The following is a 17,124-nucleotide window of genomic DNA, read 5'->3' on the forward strand; positions in this document are numbered from 1 at the left end:
CTTTATCACCCTCTCTATCCCTTGTCCTCTCTCTCCTGAGGCTCCCAGGGTCAGGACTGAGGGAACGTGACAAGTACTTCTCTGGTAAACACATGAGGTGAGGGGATGAGAGAGGAACCCCTGAGGTTAGAAGGTAGGAAGGGATGGCAAGCAGGAGAACAGCCACTCCCTATCTCACCACACACATCTTCAAAAAAAGTAAGAACAACGTGTTCTCTGACTGAGTGGCAGAGACCCCATTACTCTCTGCTGATCATGGGCATCTTCTGGCATTGAGCGTGGGTGTTGTATATGTGAGTGGCTGCTGTCTGGTTTCAGTCATAAGCGGCTGAGCTCACTCCCATGGTATTGCAAGAGTGGCAGCACTTGATGGTTTAGTGCAAAGGCTCAGTGTTGCCCAATCACGAGTGTTGTACAAAACTCAATTCCTGAGTGCATTCAAGACACAAATAGATTTTTAGAATTTGAGGGAAATTAATAGATATGTGTTAATGCAGGAAGCTGGTGCCAAGGTAAAAGATCAGCCATAATCTTATTAAAAAGAAAAGTTATGATGCTTACTTCACCCTGCAGAATGTAAATAAGCTGAAATTTTCAATCCGCCTCCAAATCCCCTTTCCTCAGAGTCCTCTGTTACCACTGCAGGTGGATAGCTAAAAAACAAAAAAAAATCATATCATTCACAGCAGAAAATTCATTTAAGATCTTTTACAAAGATTTGATCTATCTGTGTTGGCGTGTGGCCTAGTGGATAAGGCATCGAACTAGTAACCTGAAGGTCACTGGTTCGAGCCTCAGCTGAGGCAGCGTGTTTGTGTTGAGCAAGGCACTTTAACAACACATTGCTCTGCGACAACACCGGTGTCAAGCTGCTTGGGTCCTAGTGCCCTTCCCTTGGACAACATCAATGGCGTGGAGAGGGGAAGGCTTGCAGCTTGGGCAACTGCCAGTCTCCCATACAACCCTGCCCAGCCCTGCGCCCTGGAAACCTTCCAAGGTGCATATCCATGGTCTCACGAGACTAACGGATGCCTACAATGATCTAGCTGAATTTCAGGAATTAAAGTTGCCCCTTACTTGTGCTGAGGAAAGCCATGACCTTAGCTTAGGTGAGAGAATAGCAAGTAAACTGATATTAACTACTGAAGACAAAAATGTCTCTGTGAGCAGGTAGGAATTCCATCAATGGCTTCCATTTTCATTTTCGTGAAATTAAGCCAATACTGATATAGCAATAACCTGATTGAATAATTATCACCTACAACTATTTAGAAATGTCAAATGACAGAATCATTTAAGAAGTGCATAAAATTTCATAGCACAAAATTATAGTTGTATCGGTCATTGATGAACCAAGAGGTACATCGTCTGCTGAAGGCTAGATATGTAGCATTCCAGTCTGGTAACACAGGTCTATACCAGAAAACGAGGTACAACTTGCAGTAGGTTATTTCTAGGGCGAAGAGACAATTTCGAATGAGTTTGGAGGCAACATCAGATGCATGACAACTCTGGCAGAAGTTTGCAAGGCATTAATTCCTAGAAAGTGAAACCCAATAGCATGAATGGCAGCGATGCTTCACTATCAGATGAACAATGCCTTTTATGCTCATTTTGAAAGGGGGAATATAACTGTGAAGATCTCTACTGCACCTGGCAACCCTGTGATCTCTGTCTTGGAAGCTGATGTTAGGTTGTCTTTAAAGAGGGTAAATCTTTGCAAGTCAGAAGGCCCTGACAGAGAACATGGTAAGGCTCTGAAAACTTGTGCCAACCAGTTGGCGGAAGTATTCAAGGACATTTTCAACCTCTCACTGCTATAGGTGGAAGTTCCCACTTGCTTCAAAAATGTAACAATTATACCAGTGCCTCAGAAGAATAATGTGGACTGCCTTAATGACTATCACCCAGTAGCAGTTACATCTATAGTGATGAAATGCTTTGAAAGGTTGGTCATGACTAGAATGAACTCTTGCCTCGGCAATGACCTGGACCCCTGCAATTTGCCTGTTGCCATAATTGGTCAACTGCAGATGCAATCTCAATGGCTCTTTACGTGGTCTTAGAACACCTGGACAATACAAACACCTATGTCAGGATGCTGATCATCAACAATAGATCAGCATTAACACCATCATTCCCACAATCCTGATTGATAAGTGACAGAACCTTGGCCCCTGTACTCCCTCTGCAATTGGATTCTTGACTTCCGAAAGGGAAGACCACAATCTATGCGGATTGGTGATAATACCTCCTCCTTGCTGCCAAACAACACTGGTGCACCTCAGGGGTGTGTGCTTAGCCCACTGCTCTACTCTCTCCATACCCTTGACTATGTGGCTAGGCATAGCTCAAATAGCATCTATAAATTTGCTGGTGCTACAACCATTGTTGGTAGAACCTCAGATGGAGGTGAGAGGGCATACAGGAGCAAGATATACTATCTAGTGGAGTGGTGTCACAGCAATAACCTTGCACTCAACGTCAGTAAGACGAAAAAGCTAATTGTGGACTTCAGGAAGGTTAAGATGAAGGAACATGAACCAATCCTCATAAAGGGATCAGAAGTGGAGAGAGTGAGCATTTTCAAGTTCCTGGGTGTCAAGATCTCTGAGGACCTTATCTGTTCCCAACCATAAGAAGCCACAGAGGGTCATAAATTCAGTCAACTCCATCTTGGGTACTAGCCCACAAAGTATCCAGGGCATCTTCAAGGAACGGTGTCTCAGAAAAGCAGCGTCCATTATTAAGGACCTCCAGCATCCAGGGCATGCCCTTTTCTCACTGTTACCATCAGCTAGGAGGTACAGAAGCCTGAAGGCACACACTCAGCGATTCAGGAACAGCTTCTCCCCCTCTGCCATCCGATTCCTAAATGGACGTTAAACCCATAAATATTACCTCACTTTTTTAATATATGTTACTTCTGTCTTTGCATGAATTTTAATCTATTCAAAATACAAATACTGTAATTGATTTTTGGTTGGTTTATTTATTTATTCCTCTATATTATGTATTGCATTGAATCGCTGCTGCTAAGTTAACAAATCTCACGTCACATGCCGGTGATAATAGACCTGATTCTGATCCTGATTCTGAAAATTTTGACACATCATAATTAGATTTAATGGGTGTATGGTATCAGAAGTGAAACAACTGTATACTATAGATCAGAGGTTTGCAATTCAGTTAATGTTAGGGTCCATGGTATTAACAAAAAGCTTGGGACCCCCTGCTATAGAGGGACTAGGGGCTTCTTGAATTTGGAGGAACAAGTAATCCGCTGTCAGAACTTAATGGGTTAACCAGCTTCTGTATATATTATACATCTGCTAAATGGTGCTTTCAGATAGATAGATAGATAGATAGATACTTTATTCATCCCCATGGGGAAATTCAACTTTTTTTCCAATGTCCCATACACTTGTTGTAGCAAAACTAATTACATACAATACTTAACTCAGTAAAAAAAAAATGATATGCATCTAAATCACCGTCTCAAAAAGCATTAATAATAGCTTTTAAAAAGTTCTTAAGTCCTGGCGGTAGAATTGTAAAGCCTAATGGCATTGGGGAGTATTGACCTCTTCATCCTGTCTGAGGAGCATTGCATCGATAGTAACCTGTCACTGAAACTGCTTCTCTGTCTCTGGATGGTGCTATGTAGAGGATGTTCAGAGTTATCCATAATTGACCGTAGCCTACTCAGCGCCCTTCGCTCAGCTACCGATGTTAAACTCTCCAGTACTTTGCCCACGACAGAGCCCGCCTTCCTTACCAGCTTATTAAGACGTGAGGCGTCCCTCTTCTTAATGCTTCCTCCCCAACACGCCACCACAAAGAAGAGGGCGCTCTCCACAACTGACCTATAGAACATCTTCAGCATCTCACTACAGACATTGAATGACGCCAACCTTCTTAGGAAGTACATTCGACTCTGTGCCTTCCTGCACAAGGCATCTGTGTTGGCAGTCCAGTCAAGCTTCTCGTCTAACTGTACTCCCAGATACTTGTAGGTCTTAACCTGCTCCACACGTTCTCCATTAATGATCACTGGCTCCATATGGGGCCTAGATCTCCTAAAGTCCACCACCATCTCCTTGGTCTTGGTGATATTGAGACGCAGGTAGTTTGAGTTGCACCATATCACAAACATATCAAGAAGTTTTTCTCTCTCTTTACTACAGAACTCTAAAGTGGTGCTATTACTGTTTTACAGAATACTGTTTTAAAGGATTCTGAATGCAAGTTGTATCATGTAATGCAAGAGAAAAATATTTGTGAAATTGGGGGGTGGGTGGTGGGTGTAAATTTGCAAGATCCAGTGCCACTTTGGAATGGTTAATACCTCACACTCGGAAGAATTAAGCTCTATTTATATTTCCAACTTGTCTATCTTTTGACAACTTCCTTCACCATCCAGAAGTTCATCAAATTTTGTGTCACTGCAAAGTTCAAAGGAAATTTATTATCAAATTACATATATAGCACCATATACAACGGTGACATTCATTCTCCTGCAGGAACACAATCGAATCAATGAAAAACTGCACCCAACAGGACATACAAGCTATCAATGTACAAAAGATGACAAACTGTGAAAATACAAAAGAAAAAATCAATAAATAAGAAATAATTATCAAGAACATGAGATGAAGAGCCCTTGAAAGTGAGTCCATAGGTTGTGGGAACTGTTAAGTGACGGGGTGAGTAAAGTTGAGTGAAGTTATCTCCTCTGGTTCAAGACCCTGATGGTCGACAAGTAATAACTTCCTGAACCAGGTGTTTCCGTACCAAACCATGATGCAACCAGTCAATATACTTTCCACCACATACCTATACTTCCTAATCTTTCTGTCTAGAATTACTAATCATACTATCTACCTGTTCTTGCAAGTTATATACATAAACAGCACTCATCCCTGCAGAACGCAACTGTTCACAGACCTCCAATCAGAATAACACCCGCCACCACTACCCTCTGTCTTCTGAGGTTAAGACAATTTTTTAACCAATCTACCAAGTCACTATAGATTCCATGCACCTTAAACTTCTGGATCACTAGTTAACTAGTGTGGCAGGGGGACCAGAGAAACGGGTCAGCAGATGGAAGTATTGAGGAGAAGGTTTGGGTTTGGCCAAGTAAGCTGGCAGAGCCACATTATTGAAAATGGTGAGATTAGTGAGCTGAGGTGTGTTTATCTTAATGCAAGGAGAATAATGGAAAAGGCAGATGAATTTAGAGCCTGCTTCAGTATATGGAACTAAGATTTTGAGAGTGGGACATCTCTCTATATCCCAGGATTTCAATGTTTCAGGCATGATAGAGACATATATTAAAGTGCTGAAGGAGTTGCATTAATAATATGGGAGAATGTTATACTTTCTCTCCAGATGTACTCTGGTGCCAGTGAGTGTGCATCCACTGAGGCAATATGCATGGACTTCAAAAATAAGGACGTGCAATTGTTCTGATGGGATTATACTGCAGGACTTCCAATAACTGCCCGGAGCTAGAGCAGGAATTCCCAACATGGTGTCCCCGGGTCCATGGCAGAAGAAAGGTTGGGAACCCCTGAGGTGGAGGGACACGTACTGTATGCAGGCAAAGAGGCACAAGCAACAGGAGCCTGAGTTTTCCAGCATTGACTGGGACTTCCTTAGTGCGGGAGATTAGAAGGAGCAAGATTTGTTAGGTATATCCAAGAGAGTTTATTGAAACAGCATGTAAATAGTCCAACATGAGGAGCAGCCACAGTAGACCTTTTATTGGGAAACAAGTCTAGTCAGGTCACTGATGCCTCAGTGGGAGAGCATTTTGGGAACAGTAATCACAACCCTTTTGGTTAAGATAGTGATGAATAAAGATAAATCTGGACCTCAGCGAGGGGGGGGGGGAAGGACTAAATTGTGGGAAGGCAAATTACAACAGTATTAGACAGGAACCAGGGAGAGTAGATTGGGAGCAGCTGTTATTAGGCAAGAACACATCTGGCATGTGGGAGTTGTTTAAAGACTAGATGATCAGCATTCAGGACCAGTATGTTGCTCTGAGGGAGAGAAGAAACCTTGCGTGATGGGAAATGTTGTCATTTTAGTCAAAAAGAAAAAGAAGAAAGCGTATGTGAGGTTTAGGAAGTTGAAATCAGACAGAGTCCATAACGAGTATAAATAAAACAAGAAAGAACACAAACAAAGAATGAGGAGGACCAAAAGGTGCTGTGAAATTTTCTTGGTGAGTAGGATTAATGACAGTCCAGGAGCGTTCTACACATTAAAACAAGGGAAGCTTACAAGAGGGTAAGACCACACAGGGATAAAGGAGGGAATTACGCCTGGAGCCAGAGGATATGGGCACAATACTAAATGAGTTCTTTATATTGGTATTCACCAAGGAGGACAGTGTGGGCTATGTTAATAATCTAGGGTCTATTGAGATCATGAAGATGGTGGTGTTGGGTCTATTGAAGAAAATTATGGTGTATAGGTCCCCAGGGCCCGATGCGTTCTATCCCACATTACTGGAAATGCAAGATAGGAAATTTGGCAAAGATCTTTGTGCCTTTCTAGCTTGGAGGTCAGGAGAACAGCCAATGTTGTTCCTTTATTTAGAAGGGCAATAGGGATAATCCAGGAAATGGTCTGCTGGTGAGCCCAACATCAGGGGTGGAGAAGCTAATGGAGACAATTCTTAGGATTAGGATATGCTCACATACTCATGTCCTGTGTTGATTGAAGAGTATTATCTAAAAGGAATGTCTGGACAAACCTGGATTGTTTTCTCTGGGGTGTCAGGATGTAAGGGGGAGCTTGACAAAGGATTATAAAACTGAGAGAGGTATAGATACCATACATGGCCAGTCCTGGTTCTGTGACCTCGGGAGCCAGGCAGACAATCTCTGAAGAGCATTGACAATGGCTAGGGCTACCCATAATGTAAAGACATTGCCCAGAAGAAGGCAATGGCAAGCCACTTCTGTAGAAAAATTGGCCAAGAACAATCATGGTCATGGAACCATGATCACCCACATCATATTTCACAGCACATAATGATGAAGTTGACAATAACATGGCCAATGACTTTTTCCCAGGGTAGAAATATCAAATACCAGAGGACACAGTTTTCAGGTGAGATGGATAAAGGTTAAAGGAGGTGTGCTGAGTATCTATTTTACATGTAGAGTGTTAGATATATAACTGGAATGTGCTGTAACTGGGTTGATGGTGCCCCCTGAAACTGTTCGGGCATTTGGACAGGTATATGACATGCAGGAAATGGAGAGATATGGATCAATGTGCAGGCAGAGGGATTTAGTTTAATTTGACATCATGGTCAGTATAGACATCGTGGGCTGAAGGGTCTGTTCTGCTACCAGGCTGTTCTATGCTCATAAGTGGAAATATGAATGTTAGCTGAGAACGATATATTTCAGGTTTTGAACAACAATATATGTTCATTCAAATCAGGCATGGCTCAGTTAGGGCACTCATTCATTTGACCAAATTACTGTTGGTTCAAACTGAGTTGCTGACAGTCTTGTTTCAGTATTTAAATGGGAATTTGGCTGCCTTGTGTGATATCAGTATGGGAGGTCCTTTATCCCCAACTAATTTTTCCAAACCGAACACCCAACTTGCATAGTTTAAGTCCTAGATAGTATTTGCCACCCAACAAAGCAATAGCCAAACTTTTGTGGTCAGCAATGAGTAGAGCTTGTTCACTATAGGGCTCCAAGTTAAATTCATATTTACTTGGTGGCAATCCTCCATGTGAGAACTGAGAGAAAATTCCTGGTACTGCTTAAAATAATCCTCCTATAACAGCTTATAGGCCATCCAAATATCCAAGCTGGGTGCCAATACAATCAGAATTGGAGTGGTGGTGGGGAGACAAAAGAGTTAGGGTGAAGGGAGTTAAAAAGAAGGAAAGGAAAGAGAAAGCATGGTGTGAATGAGTGATGAGTATCCTCCTTCTGTTCTCCACACCTTTTTATTCTGGCATCTTCTCCCTTCCTTTCCAGTCCTGAAGTAGAATCTAGGCTTGAAACATCGACTGTTTATTCAATTGCATAGCTGCTGTCTGATCTGCTGAGTGCCTTCAGCATTTTGTGTGTGTTGATCAAGATTTCCAGCATCTTCAAAATCTCTTGTGTTTGTGAGCTTGGAGGAGTTGGGAGCTTTAGGGTTTAGGAGCTTCAGAGAGAGCTGCACACAGGGTGAATTTTAAGGAAGTAGAGGCCAGATTACTTATCACTGATATAGTGTATCATGAAATTTGCTGTTTTGTGGCTGCAGTACTGTGTAGTACATAAAAAACATTACTATAATGTTATGGTAAGAAATATAAAAAATAAATTAGTAGTGAAAAAATAGTGTAAAATGATGAGGTTAATGACTTCAGGCGGGGGAACCCAGAAGTCCATGAACAAGTCTTCATTGGAGAATGAGAGATGGAGAAGGTCAACAACTTTAAGTTCCCCTGTGTTATCATTTTGGAGGACCTATCCTGTAACACCTTGTAACACCCAGAACATAAGTGCAATTACAAAGAATGCATAGCAGTGTCTCTACTTCCTTAGGAGTTTGTGAAGGTTCGGCATGACACCTAAAACTTTGACAAACTTCTATAGATATGTGGTGGCGTGTATATTGACTGGCCGCATCACAGCCTGGTATAGAAACACCAATGCCCTTGAATGGGAAATCTTTTGAAAAGTAGTGAATACAGCCCAGTTCATCACTGATAAAGACTTTCCCCACCACCGAGCACGTCTACATGAAGTATTCTCACAGAAAAGCAACATCCATCATCAGGGACCTCCACCATCCAGGTCATGCTCTCTTCTCATTGCTGCCATCAGGAAGAAATTACAGGAGCCTCAGGACTCACACCAACAGGTTCAGGAACAGTTATTACCCTTCAACCATCAGGCTCTTGAACCAAAGGGGAGAACTTCACTCAACTGCACTTGCCCCATCATTAAAATGTTCCCACAGCCACTTTCAAGGACTCTTCATCTCATGATCTTGATATTTATTGCTTATTTATTCCTGACTTATTGCTTATTTATTTATTATTATTATTTCCTTTTTGTGTATTTGCATAGTTTGTTGTCTTTTGCATTCTGTTTGAACACCCAGGTTGGTACTGCCTTTCATTGGTTCTATAATGGTAATTATTCCATTCTGGATTTTTTGAGTATGCTCACAAGAAAATGATTCTCAGAGTTGTATATGTAATTTGATAATAAATTTACTTCGAACTTTGATTCATGGATCATTTAGAAATCTGATGGCTGAGGGGAAGAAGTTGTTCTTAAAACATTAGGGGTGTGTCTTCAGACTCCTCTAACTGCTACCTGATGGTGGTAATAAGATGAGGGCATGTCCTTAATGATGGATGCTGCCTTCTTGAGCCATTGCCATTTGAAGATGTCCTGAGTGGTGGGGAGGCTAGTGCCCATGATGGAGCTGGCTGTGTTTACAAACCTGTAGCAGCCACCGACTTTTGTACTCCACTGGCTGGGACCTGTTCGGTAGGACAGCCAATCTAAAGGGCAGGCACTTCATGTTCTCCTTCTGTGTGAGTGGTGGCAACATGCCTCAGGCTGTACCTGAGCGGTAGACTCTAATAAACTTGGACTCCTGCCACATGACGTTCCACATTGCTCGAGTGCCCTGGGCATGATGGATTTAGAAGGAAAATCAAGCTTTATGGTGCTGTGCATACTTTGTCTCAAATAACTCCATTAAATCCTTTCCTTAGAGATTCTTTTGCATAAGCATAATACTATGTCACAAAATTCCTAGTTCATTATCTGGGCATATATCTCATTTGGTGTTTGCGAAATCTTGCTGTGTAATAAGTAACAGCACTGTCTGGCTACATGACAGCAGTCCTGCAGTAATTCATAATTTAGAATGTTTTTAATTCATGAAATATGCTTTGCAACTTGAAAATTTTAGACCTTATATAAGGCCATATTGCACCGGAGCAAATTTAGGCCATTCATCTTATTGAGTCTGCTCCACCATTCAATCCTAGCAAATTTACTTCCCTTCACAACCCGTATTCTCATATCTTCTCCCCACAACCTTTGACATCCTTACTTATCAAGAACCTATCAACCTCTGCTTTAATTATCCTCAATAACTTGGCCTCCACAACCATCTGTGACAATGAATTTCACAGATTCACCAACCTCTGGCTAAAGAAATTCCTTCACATCTCTGTTCTAAAGTGACATCTTTGTCTTCTTAGGCTGTGCCCTCAGGTTCTATACTCTTCTACTATTGGAAATATCTTTTCTGCATCCAGTCTTTTCAGGATTTTCAACATCGTCTTATAAGAATACATTGCTAAACATTAGCTGTTGACTGCAGAATTATAAAATGAGCTCCTGCATGATTGTTAAGGCTGATGAATAAGGGATGATGGGTTGGAGATATGTCTTTACCAAAGGAGGTGTAAGGTAATTCTTCCCTCCTGCAGGTCACCCTCAGGCAAGGTGTAGCACCTGCTTAGCCCCCCTGATCAGGGTCACATAAAGCCATGGGAGCAGCAGGTGCAGATCACAAGTCCTGGTTATGCGACCACTGACGCCAGGCAGACAGTCTCTAAAGAGTATTATTGGTAATGGCTGGGAGCCAAAGAAGGCAATGGCAAACCACTTCTGTAGAAAAAAATTGCCAGGAACAATCACGGTCATGGATAGACCATGACTGCCCATGTCACACTACACAGCACAAAATGATGAGGATGATGAATAAAATTTTATTCCACTTCAGGCGAACCTGGATTTATAATACAATACATGCTCATGCTTGTATAATATGCATTTTTGAACATATGTTTCGCTGTGTCAAATTTGCTTTGGCTCATTTACTACCAGCTGTGCAGAATTTATTTTAATAACATTTTCTATCAAGATATTTTCTTTGAATACAGTTCTTAGGCATAAAATCACTTGGAAAATCAGTATGTTTCCTTCAGTTCTGTTCAGCTGCTTGATTACAACAAAGTTTTGCACACAAGGTGGATCTTACTATCTGTTGGCAACATTATATTTTGCCATTACTCTGAGGATTCCATTTTTATGTCAGTGAATATATGTTTAGTCCTTGATTATTTTTTTCAGGATGCAGGGTTGGTGGACATCCAATTAGCAAGTGCATTCATGAACCATAACAACAAACAAGGAATGCTGTTCTCAGAAATATGCTACTGAATTTTCCGCCTCCCACCCAGCAGCTCTGTGGTCAGGAAAGATCTATACAGTGCTCTTGAAAACAAACCTTTTAGTAAGTTCAACTTAGTCACGAGAGTTTACAACCAACTATTGACATTAGCTTCTTCAGCGCCGTGTTTAACTGCAATGTTGAGGGGAAATAACTGTTTGAGCATTGATTACATATGCAATTCATCATTGTGAAAGCTCCTTTTGGTAAACTGTAGCTTACACTGTATAATCAAGGAATGGTGCTTTGACAATTTCTTCCACCTCATTCATCATAATCCCTTGCAAGTGGAACAGTGAAAGGACCTAACCACTAAAATTATAGAACAGAGGATGTTGCAATGTCATTGCAATTTCCTTCTGCAAATATAATTTTTTTTTAGTTCAGTTTAATAATATTATGAGTGGAACCAAGGTGAAATTCAGTTCTTCTTAAACCTTTCTTCCTGCGTTCCTGCAGCTGGGTGTTCAGTTGAATAAGTGGCCATTGAATAATGCTTTGACTACTGCTGTCAACGACTCAGTTGTGTCATTTATCCATCACCTACCTGTGTCTACTTTCAGGAATAGCTGGTAGTCCTTTATATGGTATGGATCACTTTTTCCCTGCTGAAAACACCTAACTAGGAAGCACTATAGATTAAAACATAATCTTTGCTCTCTATTCCTTGAATAAGATCACTTAGGAGGGGCCTAAAATAGTGGTTAGAGCTCTGGTATTAATTTCCAACCCTCCTCCCATCTTATACCTTCTGCCTCTCCAACAGCCCTATATGGCCAATTTTCTCCTCTTCCTGCAAATACTGACTTCTGCTGTGATGAACAGTTCGAGCTGTCTGCACCATTCCATCATTTGAGCATGACCCTAAATTCTATTTTCAACTGGGTTTCATCAAGTGGAGCATAACAATTATCCCTAATCCCTTCTTGAGCCAATTGCCTTGCAGCGTGTTTTCCAAATGTGGTCCTATGAAAATATTTGATTTCCTTTCTTTAGTCTTGGCCAATTGTTACAACTTACTAGTTCAGCACACATTGTAGATGGAATCAGTCAGTCTCCTGACCAGGCTGTTTTTTTTTTGCATTGCAATGCATGACAGTAGCATTGTCAATATTTGCGTAATTAAGACATACTTTTGCAAAATTCCGTAGACTTTCTGGCATACAACAAGCCTCAGAAGGGAATTGTTCAATAAAAGATTGGGAGTGGCTGGAATATCTTCTCACTAAAATGCAAAATGAGCAATTTCAGTCAGTTATTATTATGTCTTTTTTCCATGGAGAATAGAAATCTGATTTCACTTTGATGACTCATTAATAGAGCAATCTTATTACCCAAATACCATGAAGAGAATTGTATATGAAGTAATTTTCCTGGACACTGTTCCTGAAGGTTGCTACCAACCAAAGTGAGGAAATTGCTAGCTAAGATAATATGAAGCTTTTGCATTCTGGAAAATATTTTTTTGGAAGCTGAAGTTAAACGTATGCTCAGAAACATAATGTTATTTTAATAAGATTCATTTGAATTGCTCCAGTACGCTTCGTTTAGTACTTCCTCTCAGTTGTCAGTGTATTGATATAGGCCCCAAAAGAAACATTCTCGGTTTATTTCAAGAATACTTTGGCTGTGCAATGTTATTTTTCTTTAATGTCAGGGAATTTAAATGCAACCCCTTTCTTGTTTTCTCTTGGGTTAGTTGAAGATTAGAGTTTTTCTTTATTCTCTTAATGAGAAATTGTATTGATAATTTTGCTCATTGCTGTAGAAGAGAAACAATTTGAAAGAAGCATATTAATATTTACAAATTAAAGCTCATGATAGAGAAGACTCACTGGGTGTTGTAGTTTCAGATCTGGAATCTGCAAATAAATTCAGATCTGTCAACAATGAGTCAATACATTGCACAATATAATACCTACCAGCAAACATAAATACAAACCCACTGCTTTTATATGTTGCCCAGAAATGAGGTTCAAGCCCTTCATACTAGACCAAGAATATCGAGAAAATGAAGAGAACAAACAAATGAAAATAAAAATTTCAAACGGAACCCTTGCTCCTCGATTAAAATTTGGCAAATATCCAACACATACCAATTCTAAAGAAACCAGGAACAGGAAGAGATTCTGGTAGAAGGTCCCTCGATTCTCCTCTACCATTCAGTTAAAACCACAAGAAATTTGATCTTGATCTCAGCTCTACTTTCATGCCTACGCCTGATTACTTTTTAGTGCAAAATTCTCAGCCTCAACTTTATTCAGTGACGCCACTTTTTTTCTGGAGTCAAGAAGTCCAAATATACATAACAATCTGAGAGAAGAAATTCCTCCTTATCTCAGTTTTAAATGGACAACTACTTATTATGAATCCATGTTCCTTAGTACTAGATTCCCTCAAAGGAGGAAATATTCCTTTCAGGATTTAGCCTTTCAATGCCCCGTCAGAAACATGCATGCTTCAAAATTTCTTCTCATTTTCTTCATCTTCATTGAGTTTAGATTTAACCTGTTCATCATTTCCTTCACTGACTTTGAGAAACTTCTCTGGATGACCTTCAATGCAAGTATATTTCTCCTCAAGTTAGAAGGCCAATATCACTGAGATATGAAAAGAGGTTCTTTTAAAAGTCATAGTGAATCAGAGAACAGAAAATGGAGCATGTTAAACACGAGTTTTAGGTGCTAAGCATGCAAAGATGAATTTTAGCCAAGTTAGATCATCCCAATCTTACACTGGATCAGACATTTCTGATCACAATATACATCAGTGCAACTGACACTCTTGCGCTTATGTCAGTCACGCACCTACTGATGTTACATGCATGTTAAATCCATTCCCTCTCACACAGATGAGTTCCCAGCTTACAAACACCCAACACATGGACACACATTAAATTCAGAAATCAACTGCATAACTACTTCTCCCTCCTTCCCTCGCTCCTCCCTTCTTCCCTCCTTCCTCCTTCTCCCTTCTATGCTTTTGATGCCATTCATTTTAACACTATGGAGGTATGGAATGATTTTTCTACATTTCCCCATTTATGAACAAAATTGACTTGTGGATATCTGTACTGTAAAAATGTTATGCATTACTGCAGGACAGCCTATCCTTGTCATAAGGGGACAGGAGGCTGGACCCAAGTGCAGGACACAGGCACTGAAGTACTAGGGGCAGGACAAGAACAACTAAATGATAGACAAGATGTGATGACCGTGGTATGCGTGAGGAATGTGACGTTCAAGGTGATTCTGGGGTTCCAGGAGAGTCTTAGAGTTCAGGCAGGGTCTAGGAGATCACTGGGGAGGCTGCATAACTCCTGGGCAGGGCCCAGAACTCCCAGGCAGGAACACAGGGGCCCGAGCGGGTCACAGGGCAATGTGGCGGATCGCGTCTACCTTGGCGGGCAGAGGTGTTGCCCCGTCTTTGGTAATCCTGTGGCCCAGGAAGTCGATGGTATTGAGACCGAACTTGCACTTGGCCAGGTTGATCGTGAGGCCGAAATCACTCAGGCGGGAGTAGAGCTGGCGGAGGTGGGACAGATGCTCCTGATGACTACTGCTGGCTATAAGGATGTCGTCCAAATAGATGAACGCAAAGTCCAGGTCGCGTCCCACCGCATCTATTAGCCGCTGGAATGTCTGTGCGGCATTCTTCAGGCCGAACGGCATTCGGAGGAACTCGAACAGGCCGAACGGAATGATGAGTGCTGTTTTGGGGATGTCTTCAGGGTGCACCGGGATTTGATGGTATCCCCGGATGAGGTCTACTTCGGAAAAGATTCTTGCCCCGTGCAGGTTTGCTGCAAAGTCCTGTATGTGCGGCACGGGGTAACTGTCTGGAGTTGTAGCCTTGTTCAGTCTGTGGTAGTCACCGCATGGTCTCCAACCCCCGGCTGCTTTGGGCACCATGTGCAGGGAGGAGGCCCATGGGCTGTCGGACCTCCGTACGATCCCCAATTCCTCCATCCTCTTGAACTCCTCCTTCACCAGGCTGAGCTTTTCTGGGGGGGAGCCTTCGTGCGTGGGCATGGAGGGGTGGTCCCTGGGTCGGAATGTGGTGCTGTACCCCGTGTCTGGGCATGGCTGCCGTGAACTGCGGTGCTAGGATTGGTGGAAAGTCCGCTAGGATTCTGGTGAATTCGTTCTCCGACAGCGTGATGGAGTCCAGGTGTGGGGCCGGCAATTTGGCTTCACCCAGGGAGAACGTCTGGAAAGTCTCGGCATGTACAAGTCTTTTCCCTTGCAAGTCGACCAGCAGGCTGTGAGCTCACAAGAAGTCCACCCCCAGGAGTTGTTGGGCCACGGCGGCCAGTGTGAAGTCCCACGTGAACCGGCTGGCGCCGAACTGCAGCTGCACTGTGCGGGTGTCGTAGGTCCGTATCGTGCTGCCGTTTGTGGCCCTCAGGGTGGGTCTTGGCTTCCTGTTGCAGGTGTCGTATCCCGTCGGGGGCAAGACACTGATTTCCGCTCTGGTGTCGACCAAGAAGCGGCGTCCCGACTGTTTGTCCCAGACGTACAAGAGGTTGTCCTGGTGGCCAGCCGCCATAGTCATTAGTGGCAGCTGGCCCTGGCCCTGGCCCTTGCAGGGCGGGCGACAACAGCGGGCTTCTGTGCCCCACCGCTGGTGGTAGAAACACCACTGTTCACTGTCCTCCTCACTCCTGTCTCTGTGTTGTGTGCGCCCCCCTGACGGGCCTGGTCTGGTCTGCTGTTGGGCGCGTGGCCTGGTAATCTGACTGACGGATGCCACGCTCTCCCTCTTGGCTTTCCACAGCACGTCTACCTGGGCCGCCACCTTCCGGGGGTCGCTGAAATCTGTGTCGGCCAGCAGCAGATGTATGTCCTCGGGCAGTTGCTCTAGGAATGCTTGCTTGAACATGAGGCAGGGCTTGTGTCCGTCAGCCAGGGCTAGCATCTCGTTCATCAATGCTGACGGCAGCCTGTCTCCCAAACCGTCCAGGTGAAGCAGGCGGGCACCCCGCTCACGCCGCGAGAGGCCAGAAGTCTCAATGAGCAGCACTTTGAATGCTTCATATTTGCCTTTTTCCGGGGGCGACTGTATGAAATCCGCAACCTGGGCGGCCGTCTCCTGGTCAAGGGCGCTCACCACGTGATAGTAACATGTGGAATCAGAAGATATCTGCCAAATCTGGAACTGGGCTTCTGCTTGGCTAAACCACACGCGTGGTTGCAGTGTCCAGAAAGTTGGCAGTTGTAGCGAAACTGCGTGAACCGATGAAGAGTCGGTCATCTTTGGTCCAAATCCCGTTTGGACCGTCGGGGTCACCAATGTAGCGATGTACTACATACAGAGCTAAAGACAACAACACGCAGTCGGTAAGTCATTTTGAGACTAGTTTATACAAACTTTGTGGCGCTGGCATTTTAATCCCTAGCGCCCACCCTCTCCGGGCGGAAATGACGTCAGAGGTGCATTACCAAAGTCTCTCCCCGCACGCTGGCTATTTGTGAGCCGGTTCGCCTGCACAGAAAGTGGGTCGCCACAATACATGTTAAAAAGTCCAAAGAAATGTATTCCATGATTAATTTACACCAACCAAAAAGTCCAGGGGCCTTAGCGGATATCCAACAAAGTAAAATGTTCTTCCTCACACAAAAAGTCAGGACGTTAAAAAGTTTTTTCTGATGTGCATTAATAATACGACTGCACTTGGGGCTGAAAGGCAAATGGGTCAGCCATGAAGAAATAGTGGAGCAGACTCAATGGGCCAACTGGCCTAATTCTGCTGCTATATCTTATGGTCTTATAGCCTGTTAAACTCTGGAACGTTACCAGAAATGGCACTTCTAATTGTGGCCCCATCATGCCTCTCACCCACTAAGGTGTTTTGTTGCTATTTGGTTGCCCTTAAGTGGTAAGGCA

This window comes from Hemitrygon akajei, chromosome 17 (assembly GCF_048418815.1).
Source record: "Hemitrygon akajei chromosome 17, sHemAka1.3, whole genome shotgun sequence".
NCBI lineage: Eukaryota > Metazoa > Chordata > Chondrichthyes > Myliobatiformes > Dasyatidae > Hemitrygon > Hemitrygon akajei.